The sequence below is a fragment of the Camponotus vicinus genome, unplaced genomic scaffold (assembly GCF_025532165.1).
Source record: "Camponotus vicinus isolate PSW18456_S1 unplaced genomic scaffold, iyCamVici1.0 SCAF_5, whole genome shotgun sequence".
Classification (NCBI taxonomy): domain Eukaryota; kingdom Metazoa; phylum Arthropoda; class Insecta; order Hymenoptera; family Formicidae; genus Camponotus; species Camponotus vicinus.
In genome coordinates, this window is record NW_028141977.1 from 3,209,315 (window position 1) to 3,224,278 (window position 14,964).

At 25.6% G+C, this 14,964-nt stretch overlaps 1 long non-coding RNA gene across 4 annotated transcripts; it reads left to right on the forward strand.

Moving 5' to 3' along the window:
• The first annotated feature begins 372 nt into the window (after window positions 1–372).
• On the forward strand, window positions 373–12,945 carry LOC145972168 (uncharacterized). 4 transcript variants are annotated; one of them, XR_014439078.1, is made up of 7 exons: window positions 373–566; window positions 1,707–1,739; window positions 9,797–9,844; window positions 10,360–10,511; window positions 11,624–11,657; window positions 11,743–11,845; window positions 12,620–12,945. It is a non-coding gene; the product is annotated as an uncharacterized LOC145972168 (long non-coding RNA). The 4 variants fall into 4 exon arrangements; XR_014439076.1 differs by lacking the exon at window positions 12,620–12,945 and adding an exon at window positions 12,036–12,053; XR_014439079.1 differs by lacking the exons at window positions 1,707–1,739; window positions 12,620–12,945 and adding an exon at window positions 12,036–12,053 and having other exon boundaries at window positions 376–566.
• Window positions 12,946–14,964: the final 2,019 nt, after the last annotated feature.

The following is a 14,964-nucleotide window of genomic DNA, read 5'->3' on the forward strand; positions in this document are numbered from 1 at the left end:
ATAATTTAAGGACCACCAAATGGACCAAAAAACAGATGTTTTTGCAATTGCTCTTCGATAAATTAAACTTTTGATCAAATCGAGAAATACAAATTAAAAATATATACGTACATAGATAATGAAAATTATTGTATAGAATATAACATATTATATTTGTGCTATCAGCATGATATGTTCGTTGAATATAAAAAATATTCTTTCTCTCTCTTCTTTCCCCCCCACTCCCTCTCTCTCTCTCTCTCTCTCTCTCTCTCGTTCGCTCTCGCTCTCGCTCTCGCTCTCGCTCTCGCTCTCGCTCTCGCTCTCGCTCTCGCTGTCTCTTGTTCAAATCTTAAAGTCTCAAGGTCTTAAATATTTTCAGCGACTGTTGTTGTCAGAAGAATAAATGTAAATAAATCATCAGAACAGTATCAAAGTTAGCAGTATCAAGAGATTAACCATACAGTGACAACGTGGAGAGTTAAATTCATAAGACGTATTAATCCGCTATTATAGCAAAAGCTTACATATTTCCCCCATGGAACAGATCGCACGAAGATCTCCATCATGTTGGCATTGTAAAATAGGTATGGAGTTTTATTTTTATGAAATAATCGGAGTTTAATAAATTTTCTTTATAAAGATAATAGCGAAGTATACATTTTTTTAATCAACGTTATGTATTTTGTATTATAAACCTTTTTATGCGTCACACACACACAAACACACATAAAAGTATGTATCTACAGGGTGAGCCATTTTAATTAACGCACGCAATTATTTCGGAAACAAAGCATTTTAGAGAAAAATGTTTCAGACAAAAGTTTTATGGTTTCGAGGGGGCCATAAGGTGGTATCATTGCTTTGACCATGAAGAGTTATTTGAAGGTCACATGAAGGTCACCTTCAATTTCTTAAATGGAACCTACTATTTGTCATTGCATATTCTTGTAGCTTATCTCGAGATCTTTCCAAAACACTATAATTAAGTACCTTTTCGTTAAGTACTTTTTGAGTTATGAGGCTTGAAATAATTTCTTAATTTTACATAAACCGTAAAATATCTTGTAAAATATTCATTTTTCGATTATCTTACCTTAATACTTTTACGTACAAAATAATGAGAGGAATCAACTGGTGTAAAGAAAACACATAATTGTTTTGAAGAAAAAATATATAATTTGCAATTAACAATTCCATATTTTTTCTTAAAAACAACTATGTGTTTTCTTTACACCAATTGATTCCTCTCATTATTTTGTACATAAAAGTATTAAGATAAGATAATCGAAAAATAAATATTTTACAAGATATTTTACGGTTTATGTAAAATTAAGAAATTATTTCAAGCCTCATAACTCAAAAAGTACTTAACGAAAAGGTACTTAATTATAGTGTTTTGGAAAGCTCTCGAGATAAGCTACAAGAATATGCAATGACAAATAGTAGGTTCCATTTAAGAAATTGAAGGTGACCTTCATGTGACCTTCAAATAACTCTTCAAGGTCAAACCAATGATACCATCTTATGGCCCCCTCGAAACCATAAAACTTTTGTCTGAAACATTTTTCTCTAAAATGTTTTGTTTCCGAAATAATTGCGTGCGTTAATTAAAATGGCTCACCCTGTATATAATTTATTTATTAAAAAGATTGAATATATATATTATATAATTTCAACATTACTATTTAAAAAATGTATTATGTATATAAATCTGTTTATGATAGATGAGAGTAACAGAGGAGAACCCTTGTGCCTATGTAAGTGTGCAGATAAATTCATACATGTTTATTGTATGAAGAAGATAGCAAATACTGTAAACATACTTTATTGCCTATTTTGTGATGCTCGCTATCCATTAGAAAGACGGCCCAAATCATTATTAAAAGTAACGTCACAATACATCTTATAACCGTTAAAAAATTGTAGAGAAGAGCGGGCTAACTTTTAGAAAAATAAAAAAAATTTTATTTTAATATATATATATATAAAATTTATAAATTAAAAAAGATGTTTTCACAAAATAATAAGCCGATCTTAAATTTAAGACAAACGCTAAAATCGTTAAAGTCAAAATTCATATATAAACATATGCCACAATAATAATAAAGCGTGGTAACAGAACTTATATTTTATTATTTATATGTACGATCAGTTTATAATTTTTTGATATTTTTAAATGAAGATTTTAAACTTTTGGTATATTTCGAGAGAAGGGCAGACTGCCTATAATAATTATAAAGTGTGAAGAAATGTTTGATGATAAAGTCAAAAGAATTTAAAACTTAAACGGAATGATTTATAGATGTAATCATAACAATACAATAAATAAATTACAGTGTAAAATAAATAAGAGTATATCAAAAAACAAATAAAATGATAAAATAATTTCTATGATGTTTTATAATTTCTACGTTTGATGATTTTATTTGTAATAATATTAAAATAATTTATTTAAAGATTTATTATTTTTTCATTAAATGTGTTCATATGATACCAATATAATAATATTACAAAGATGGGAATAAATTCTTTCAGATGCTTCTAAAAGTTTGTAACCATTTTTTTATGATACAACTTACGATACTTATAAACTACATGATTGGACTAATAATTTATTCAGTGCTATTAAAAGTCCTGGATCTATTAAATGTCCAGTTTCCCTTTATCGTAAATATCATCAACCAAGGCATATTTCTTTGGTTTATTTATATGACAGTGCCTCCAATAGTTGACTGGAGTAAAAGGTAAGAGTACATTCGATTAATTAATTAATCTAACTTTTTTGCATTCGTTGATTTTCAACTATTGAAAGTATATTCACGAAGAATTGAAGGTAATAAAATAAAGAATTGAAATTAATAGATCCAATTTTAACAGTAAATTGTGTGACAAATTTCGGAAATAATTTTTAAAAAAATAATTGAAGAAACGATTAAAGTCAATTATAACCAATAATTACATTCGAATTGTAAATGATTAAGAAAATTCCTTTCAAAATAAACTACACGAATAATAATCACATTTCTGCCTCTTAACTGATTTAAAATTTGCTTTTATATAAAAGTAAACTTAAAATTATTAAAAGGAACATATGATTATTATAGTATGTATTATTTGAAATCATTATTATTAATTAATAATAATAAATATAAGAATTGATTATAAAGATATACAATAAAGATATAAATTAATAAACACAAATGACTTATTTTTAGTACTTTTACTAAAACAAATTTATATCAAACCTAAATTGAAAAATAATCTTTTTAAACTAATGGTTGAGATATTTTGTATGCCATGGTATAGCAATTTTATTCATTAAACGGAAACTATTCTAACTTAAATTATATAATTGTAAAAATACTAAAATATCTTAGTAAAAATATAAAACAGCATATATTATATAATAAATATAATATAAAGATATAAATTGCTTTTTTTTTTACTTCTTATATTTACAGAATATATGAACATTATAATCAATGGTACAAAAGCACTTATGAATGGAAATTAATAAGAGCATCTACTGTTAAAAATATTGAAGAGAACAATATTCAACAGTGACTAAAATTTAAATTTCTAGTATATTTATAAGTTATGATGCGATTATTATAATGTTTAAGAAAGTAAGACGAGTGAAAATTTCATTATTCATGCATGTTTGTAAGCTATAATGCTGTTTTTTAAAGGAGATATAAAAAAAACAAAAAATGATATAGAAAAACCTCTTTTATAAGATATTTTACATTTTTAAATATACATACATTACGATACATTAAGAAGCTTATATTATGGACAATACATGTAAATTTAATTGACAAAATTTCTTCTTGTTCATTAGAGAAATAGATTATATCACAATTAATAACAATTATAATACATATAAAGATAATAATATAGCTGATAAATAATGTATATAATATATACAAAGATATAATGTTATATAATATTATATTATAAAATATATTATATAATATATTAAATAATATTATATATATATTATATTAGTATGTTATAAAGATATAATAATATACAGGGTGTCCTAGACCACCCGTACACCCCTTTTCTTTCAAAAATTAAGCACTTTAGAGAAAAATGTTTCAGACAAAAGTTGTTTAGTTTCGAGGGGGCCATAAGATGGTACCATTGGTTTGACCTTGAAGAGTCATTCGAAGGTCACGTGAAGGTCACTTTAATTTTTTTAAATGGAATACTCTATATATTTTTGCACATTCTTGTAGCACATCTCGAGAGCTTTCCAAAACACTATAATTAAGTTAGTTTTCATTATGTACTTTCCGAGTTATGAGGCTTGAAATAATTTCTTAATTTTACGTAAATCATAAAATATCTTGTAAAATATTCATTTTTCGATTATCTTACCTTAATACTTTTATGTACAAAATAATAAGAGGAATCAATTGGTGTAAAAGAAACACAGTTATTTTTAAGAAAAAATATGTAATTGTTAATTACAAATTACATATTTTTTCTTCGAAACAACTATGTGTTTTCTTTACACCAATTGATTCCTCTCTTTATTTTGTACATAAAAGTATTAAGGTAAGATAATCGAAAAATGAATATTTTACAAGATATTTTATGATTTACGTAAAATTAAGAAATTATTTCAAGCCTCATAACTCGGAAAGTACTTAATGAAAACTAACTTAATTATAGTGTTTTGGAAAGCTCTCGAGATGAGCTACAATAATGTGTAAAAATATATAGGGTATTCCGTTTAAAAAAATTGAAGTGACTTTCACGTGACCTTCAAATGACTCTTCAAGGTCAAACCAATGGTACCATCTTATGGCCCTTTCGAAACCAAACAACTTTTGTCTGAAACATTTTTCTCTAAAATGCTTAGTTTTGGAAAGAAAAGGGGTGTACGGGTGGTCTAGGACACCCTATATAATATTATATGTAATATAAATTATTAATATTAATAAGGGGAAATTGTGCTAATTTTATATTATTTGAAATATTAATGCAAATCATCTCATACAAAAATGATTTATAAAATTTCTTTGATGATGGACACAAAAAGAAATCTTTTATGTAAACCTTTTATATAAATTTTATAAATATAGATTTTGCGCTTCTACATATTATTATTCCCTTTATTAATTAAATTTATACTAATAAAATATTAAAAATGTTTTTTATATTAATATGAATAATGTATTGATGATGTAATGTTTTCTTAATGCAATTACGATAAATATAACATTGTAAAAAAATAAATCACTCATTCTTTTATTTTTATAGTCATTTTTTATAGTCACGTAATTATTCAGTAGACATATCTTAAAAGTATTTCTATTTGTATTACATGATGCAGATATATTTTTATCAAATGCTGGTATGTGTATGTGAAAATAAATAAATGTATTAGTTTTTCGCTACTTGTTTTCATTTATAGGATTAAAATTATCATTTTTCTTAATGAGAGAGAATGTGTAATAAATCAACAAATAAAAATAAGAAACAGTAAGCATCAGGAACATGATTAAAAATTATTTGCAAGTTAATAAATCAATACATTAAATCTAGTAATTAATATTTATAAATCGAGAGATTTTCGTTTTATTAATATTAAAATTTATAAAATATTATGTAATATAGTTTTATATATTTTATTTTTGTTGCAACAAAATTATATACATTTATATGCATAATTTGTGTGTCTAAGTCTATGTACAATCGTATACGTAGCCTTAATGTACAGTTTAATTTAATCTGTTACAATCATATATGTGTTAAATAATTCAGTTAAAATCCGGCTTTATGGCCCAGGAGATGCGATACAATTTAATAAATAGATCTTTATAATATATTCTTGATAATTATAATATTATATTTGAAAAACAAAGACAAAGTTTACTTTGAAATACCCTAGAATTGTTTCTCGCAATTGTTTCAATAATCGATGCTTGAAAAAAACTTTGTGTATATATTAATGTATATATTAATAATTTTGAAATTTTATATTAGCTGAATATTAAATTAGAAAAAATGGTTCATGTGTGATTTGAAGACGATTTGAAAAGAGATTGCATTTAAATAGAAATGTGTTGAATCCTAAAAAGATCTAAGAGAATCATAGTTGAATGCTAAAAAAGTTAATAATAATTATATTGTTATTATAAATTTTGTGACAAAAATTTTTGGCAAAGTATAAACTAATTAAAATATATTGGATGGGAAATTATAATATGTTAATCTAATATAATACATACGATGAATCTTCCTATTAAATGCATGAAATTCCTTCGAATAATGATCTGAAAATAAATTTATTAGTAGATATAGATATTCATTAGTAGATATCATCTCCGTTTACATCTTTTAAATATTTCATACAATCTTTAACAATATTTTGTAATTATAAAGATTATTAATATTTAGCTGAACACAGAAATTAACAATATTTGAAAAAATTATTAATATTGAGTTGAACACAGAAATTTACACAGAAAGAAAGGACATTCTTGTTTTGAAAATATCTTTAGTTTTAACACGGAAATCTTGAAATAAAATTATACCGCATTAATTAAAGAAAACTTGTTTGAATGAAGTCATTTTATATAATTGAATCAGGACAAATATCTTCTTATGATTTTTAAGATTTAATTTTCTTGAATGGAAAGGAGACAATGCTAGATAGAAAATAACACTTTTACATCAAAATTTATAATTTACTTAAAGTAGAATTAAATAATTATATATGCTTGAGATGACAATTACAATTGAAATAAGACTATAATATTATTGAAATTTAAGATTATTAAATTTTTCTAAGAAGATTATAGATTGTTGTGTATATACGAAATAATGAACGCGTTAATTTTAGTATACAAGTTTTGATTTCACTCATCTTTTTTCTGTATTTTATAATTGCATATAACTTGCTAAAACTTGCGAAAAGGTAATACCATCAATTACTTTGATTTTTATACATATTATAGTGGATAGAATTCTAAATATTCAGTCTACTTTGAAACATATTGTTCTTTTAGTTTTTTTCGAAATGGAACACTTCATCTTTCTTGCCTTTAATATGACTACACTATCATCAACAGATTTCCTCTATTTCTGCCAATTCTTAAATAGCTTTTGATATATGACTATAGGAATTTTTGAGTGCAAAGAGAAACTTGTATTTTATTATTTTATTATATTACAAAGTACGTGCATAAAAGAGAGAAAGAAAGGTCTTTTTCCTCCTCCTTTACTTCATAAAGATTCTAATATAACACAAACTAATTTTTAATCCTTTTAATAAAAATTGTTTAATGTTTAGTCAAGTAGCTATTTATCTCCTATAAGCGATAAGCTTCTCTTTTTTCTACAATTGTATGAAAATAACATACAAAAGAAAAATAATAAGTATATCTTTAAATTAGCCCCTTTAAATTGCAATATAATATTCTAATCCACAATAAAATATTTATAAAACCAATGAAGATTCAGAAGAATGACGTATCGCTAGACGTTAAAAAAAATATAGCGACACGGTCAAGCATCGTGTCACAAATATCCTAAATCCTATGTTACATTATCATTACAAAATCACGCGTAAGGACTCGATTTATTATAAATATACGCGTGGAAATTTTTTGGTGAGACAAACAAGACTATTTGTTACAAAAACCATGTGCCTAAGATTATTGAGGTCAATTATGACTCCTGACCAAAAAGCTGACTCGCTTTCCTGTAGTGTATTAACAAAATGTGAACATGAATTAATATTTAAATTATAACGAATAGCGCCGTAATATATTCTTGATCTCGAAATAGTTTGACGATTAATTTAGTTGAAGTAAACAATAAGATTGTAGATGTGGAGTTAAGTTTTGATAATCATCATGTATTCAGTTTGGATAGAAATATTGCAAATAACGATTATTTACATGGAAATGGCATATTAATAGCAATTTATAACAATTCATAACAATTTATTTTATCGCGCTTTAAATGTAACTGTAACATGTGTTGAATAACTTTTTGTCGACATACGACTAAATTATAAACACATGTTATTGATCCTTCCCTCTTAAACTAAGATTCTTCTGTTTATGATTCACATTGCCTCTGTCGAAGAAATGATGACAATGTGAGTTAATGCTGATAAATTAATAATCGGAAATTACAACTTGCTTTACACGTATTGGCATAATAATTATAATTATCTGTAATACTTATAATTACTATCATATGAAAATGAACAGGCAAATATGAACTTGCATTATTTTAATTTCTATCGGTATAATAACATTGTTAATATAAACAATTATACATTAGATCTTTTTTTACAATATCTCAGGATCTTCAATACTAGAGACTTTATGTATTTCGATTATTATCACACAAATATTAGGTGATTTGATTATCTCTCGATATCAGTGAAATTATTTCCTTAACTCCAGTTTACAAATGGAAGTTAAATTTTAAGCAGTCCAATTTTTAGAATATTAATAACTATCTTATTAATAATGCTATTGATTTTTTATATAATCGTCTCAATTATGCGATTTCTGTTTAAATTAATAAGAAGCTAATTATGTCCGCTTAATGTTTAAATTCAAAAATTTATTCAAAAATTAAATATTAAAATTTAACATTTGAAATATTATAAAATAAAAAAATTAAAAAATTTAATTTTAAATTTTTTAAAAGAATTTATTATAATTTAATAGAAAGATACTGTACAATATAAAAATGTTTCTTCTAAAGCTAAAGCAATATGTGATGAAAGGAAAGGTGTAAAGATTTAAGAAACCTCAGACAAGTAGCTTTTCGAACAGATTACTATTGCGACACAATGGTTTCAACCTAATAAGAGACATTTCAATAAAGAATATTTTATTCATCTATAAAGATAACACACGTAATGTTTGACTCGATACGCTCGAATCGTCTCAAGAAAATCATCAAGGAAATCATCTCGACCATCTCATGTATTTTTGATGTTCGTAGAAAATTTATCCTATTGAAAAAACATCAATATCGCTAAAAATCATTGGAGAAGCGGAACGAATGTAGATTATAGTATAAAGAAAACATAAAGAGCACTTACAAGTTTCGCCTCTTTGGTGGGCCTCACGGATCGAATCAAATTGTTATCAAAATAATATAGCTGATGATGATGTATTTATCTGGGAAAAATTTCAAGTTAAACATAGAAACGGTTTTAGAGATATGAAGAGTTGTCAAAGTTATCAAAATCGGTAGGCGAATCCGTATATCATCATAAGCTATCATTAGATCACAATTTGATTTAATCCGTTAGGTCCATCAAATGGACGAAAAAACAGGTGTTTTTACAATTGCTCTTTAATATATTAAACTTTTGATCAAATCGAGAAATACAAATTAAGAATTTACGTACATAGATAATTGAAATTATTATATAGAATATAACACGTTATAATTGTGCTATAAGCATGATCATATATTCGTTAAATCTTCGAAATACTCGCTGTCTCTCCCTTCCTCCTTTCTTCTCTCTCTTACTCTCTCGCTCTCTCTTCCTCTCTCTTCCACTCAAATCTTAAAATCTCAAGGTCTTAAGTATTTTCAATGACTGTTGTTATTAGAAGAATAAATGTAAATAAATCAAACAATATCGAAGATAGCAGTATAAATAGATTAATCATACAGTGACAACGTAGAGAGTTAAATTCATAAAACTTTCAGATATTAGTCCGATACAACAAAAATTTACATAGAAAAACTTTATCGCTTGATAAATTAATAATATAATTAAGAATGAGTGAATTTGAACTCTCTGATCTTTCTTCCATGACAGATGCACTAAGACCGGAGGATACGTCATCATGTTGGTATTGTAAAAAAGGTACGCAGTTTTATTGTTAGGAAACAATCAGAGTTTAATAAATTTTCTTTACAAAGATACTTGCAGAATAAAAATTTTTTAAATCAGCGTTATGTATTTTGTATTATAAACTTTTTTATGCGTTACGCTCATTCATAGACACATACACAACACACACAAAAATATATATCTATATAATTTATTTACTAAAAAGATTGGATATATATATACAGCGTGTTTCAAAATGATTCATCCGATTTCACAGGGCTATAACTTTGAAATGAATGAAGATAGAACCTTCAGGTAAATTTTAATATACGTATAAGAATACCAAGTTTAAGAATACTTTTTTTTTCTCCCCACAAATGTTCAATGTGCTCTCCACCGGACGCACGGCATACGTCTAAACGGTAGTCAAACTCGTTCCATATTTAGCCCTGTGAAATCGGATGAATCATTTTGAAACACACTGTATTATATAATTTCAACATTATTATTTAAAAAATGTATTATGTATATAAATCTGTTTATGATAGATGTGACGAGAAATCTCATATCCGCATGTAACTGTGCAAATGTATTCATACACGTTTATTGTCTGAAGGAGGTGGCAAATACTGACATACTTTCTTGCCCAAGTTGTAATGCTCGCTATCCATTAGAAAAACGGCCCAAATCATTATTAAAGGTAACGTCACAATTCATCTTATAACCGTTGAAACATTGTAGATAATAGCGAGCTAGCTTTTAGAAAAATGAGAAAAATTTTATTTTAATATATATATATATATATATATATATATATATATATATATATATATATATATATATATACAGGGTGATTCTGAACAAACGTTGTCTTTAAAATATCAAATTCTTGAATGAATTCTAAAACGATTTTTCCTCTTGCAAAATTTTGCCCAGAGCTTAGTCTTTATACTATAAAGGAAAATAGTTAACTACTTACGGAACGAGTGCAAGAGGTAGGCAGGGACGGCGCGATATAGGCGATTACGTGGGGCGCTCGCCGCGATCAGCTGATTGCTATACGCGATGACTGTAACAATCAGTGTGTGTATGTGTGTGTGTGCGTACACATTCTCTATATCTTGTACTCGTTCCGTAAGTAGTTAACTATTACCTTTATAGTTTAAAAACTAAGCTCCGGGCAAAATTTTGCAAGAGGAAAAATCGTCTTAGAATTCATTCAAGAATTTGATATTTTAAAGACAAACGTTTGTTCAGAATCACCCTGTATATATATAGATTTTATAAATTAAAAAAGATGTTTTCACAAAATAATAAGCAGATATTAAATTTAAGACAAACGCTAAAATCATTAAAATCAAAATTCATATATAAACACATGCCACAATAATAATAAAGCTTGGTAACAGAACTTACATTATATTATTTATATGTACGATTAGTTTATAAATTTTTGATATTTTTAAATGAAGATTTTAAACTTTTTGGCACATTTTGAGAGAAAAGAGCAGATTGCCTATAATAATTATAAAGTGTGAAGAAATGTTTGATGACAAAGTCAAAAGAATTTAAAACTTATACGGAATGATTTATAGATGTAATCATAACAATTCAATAAATAAATTACAGTATAAAATAAATAAAAATATATCAAAAAACAAAATGATAAAATAATTTCGATAATGTTTTATAATTTCTACATTTGATGATATTATTTATAATAATATAATAATAATTTATTATTAAAAGAATTATTAATTATTAATTTTTTATTAAATGTACTTTTATGACACTAATATAATAATATTACAGAGATGGGAATAAACTGTTTCAGTTGTTTCGAAAAGTTTGTGTTCTTTTTATTATGATACTACTTACGATACCAACAATTTACTACTTTGGTAAACTAACGATTTCTTGGTTGCTATCAGATTTCCAGGATCCGTTATACAATATCATAAAAATCATCTCCATAAGCGTATTTGTTTATTTTGTTTATATGGCAGTCCGTCAAATATTTCTGTGGACTAGAAGGTAAGAGTACATTCGATTAATAAATTATTCTAACTTTTTACATTTGGAGATTTTCAATTATTAAAAGGATATTCGCGAAGAACTGAAGTTAAATAAAGAACTAAAGTTAAGAAATCTAATTTTAACAATAAATTATCTGATAAACTGGAATTATTTTTTTCTTAACAAAACAATTAAAATCAATTTTCAGTTTTAATCAATCATTACGTCCGAATTGTAAATGATTAAGAGAATTCCTTTCAAAATAAACTTCACAAATAATATATATATATATATATATATATATATATATATATATATAATATATATATATATATATATATATATATATATATTTCTCCCTCTTAATTGATTTGAAATTTACTTTTATATAAAAGTAAACTTAACATTATTGAAAGGAAAATATGATTATTATATTATATAGTATTTGAAACCATTATTATTAATTAATAGTAAGTAATATAAGAATTGATTATAAAGATATATGTACTACAGAGATATAAAATAATAAACAATAATTTAATTTGGCACTTTTACTAAAACAAATTCATATCGAATCTAAATGAAAAAAGAATCTTTAGACTAAGCATGATAGGGATATTTTAAATGCCATGGTAAAATAATTTTATTCATTAAATGCAAATTATTCTAATTTAAATTATATAATTGTAAAAATACTAAAATATTTTAATAAAAATATAAAACAGCATATATTATATAATAAATATAATATAGCGATATAAATTGCTTTTTTCACTTCTTATCTACTTACAGAATATATCAACTTTATCATGAATGGTACAAAAACAAATATGAATGGAAATTGATAAAACGACGTAATATTAAAATTCAAAATAGACTACAAGAGTTTACAGTTTAATTTTTTTGCATTTGTACACTATAATGCGGTTATTATAACAGCTAAGACGAGTGAAAATTTCGACGAGTGAAATTATTTTACATATTTGTAAGTTATAATGCTGTTGTTTAGAGCAGATGTAGAAGAAAACATAAAAAAAATATAGAAAAACCTCTTTTATAAGATATTTTACATTTTTGACGATATATTAAGAAGTTTATATTATGAAAAATATGTGTAACACAAGTAAATTTAATTGACAAAATTTCTTTTTATTTATTAGAAAAATAGATTATATCACAATTAATGAAAATTATAATACATATGAAGATAATAATATAGGTCATAAATAATGTATATAATATATATTACAAAGATATAATGTTATATAATATTATATTATAAAATATATTATATAATATGTTAAATAATATTAAATTATATATATATATATATATATATATATATGTAATACATTAATATGTGTTATACAATATTATATTATAGAATGTTATAAAGATATAATAATACATTATATATACATTATATAATATTATATGTAATATAAATTATAAAATTATTAATATTAATAAGGGGAAATTGTGCTAATTTTATATTCTTTGAAATATTAATGTGCAATTCATCTCATACAAGAATGATTTATAAAATTTCTTTGATGATGGACACAAAAAGAAGTCTTTTATGTAAGCCTTTTATATAAATTTTATAAATATAGATTTTGCGCATCTACATATTATTATTCCTTTTATTAATTAAATCTATACTAATAAAATATTAAAAAACGTTTTTTATATTAATATGTATAATGTATTGATGATGTAATGTTTTCTTAATGCAATTATGATAAATATAACATTGTAAAAAAATAAATCGCTCATTCTTTTATTTTTATAGTCAATTTTTATAGTCACGTAATTATTCAGTAGACATATCTTAAAAGTATTTCTATTTGTATTACATGATGCAGATATGTTTTTATCAAATGCTAGTATGTGTATGTGAAAATAAATAAATGTATTAATTTTTCGCGCTAATTGTTTTCATTTATAGAATTAAAATTATCAATTTTTTAATGAGAGAGGATGTATAATAAATCAACAAATAAAAATTAGAAACAGTAAGCATCAGGAACACGAGTAAAAGTGATTTGCAAATTAATAAATCAGTACATTAAATCTAGTAATTAATATTTATAAATCAATAGATTTTTGTTTTATTAAAATTAAAATTTATAAAATATTATGTAATATAGTCTTATATATTTTATTTTTGTTGCAACAAAATTATATACATTTATATGCATAATTTGTGTCTAAGTCTATGTACAATCGTATACGTAGCCTTAATGTACAGTCTAATTTAATCTGTTACAATCATATATGTTGAAACCGGGGTCAGTGCTCTCGCACTCACTCTGTGGTTTCGTATACACTTTTTTTATTGTAGTTTAAACTTGTGAAAGATATAAATTTTGTTTATAATCTTTATGTTAAATGTTACGCAGCGAATTCTTTGTGATATCGTCTCGGGTCGCGTTCTGAGTCGCGATGACGTCTCGAGCCAGCACTCGGATCGCGACGACGCCTGGGAACGTATCCGGATAACGAAATTATATTCGTGTGTGTTCGCTTTTTTTTGTCTTATGATCGCTTGGTTGTCACGCTGCTACTGACTCCGCCGCGGACTCCCCGTTCCTTCGAGAGCCGTAGGGCCGTCGGGCCGTCCTTCCACTGCTCGGCAATGTAAACAATCGAAGACAACGGAGGCCGCGGACGAAATCATTAACTGTTTAATACAGTCGCTTATGTCGATTTTAATTACGACCTTACGCAGGCCGTGATCGTGCACGATCTATCGAATACGCCGTTACATACTTTCCCCGTTGAGAGTGTAACGATCAACTAATATATATGGCCTTTACGTTATATTGCTGATTATTTGCTGGATTATTTGCTGGATTTGTTGGATACATTCGCATATTTTGTTCGACTACAGTCGTGTTTGCATTTCGCGTTAACAATATGTTCGTATTCGCATTTCGCATTGTCAATATGTTCGTATTCGCATTTACATTTCTTTGAACGTTATTCGATCGGCAATGGACAGAGCAGCTTCATCGTTCTTTTTAGTTCTCCGGCGGCCGTTTTGATGATGGCAGTCCGTGCAATTTCGTCCTCGCCCGGTAGCAGTTCAGTGATTTTATCAAGTGCCATTGTGAGCATGGTTGATTTTTGTCCCT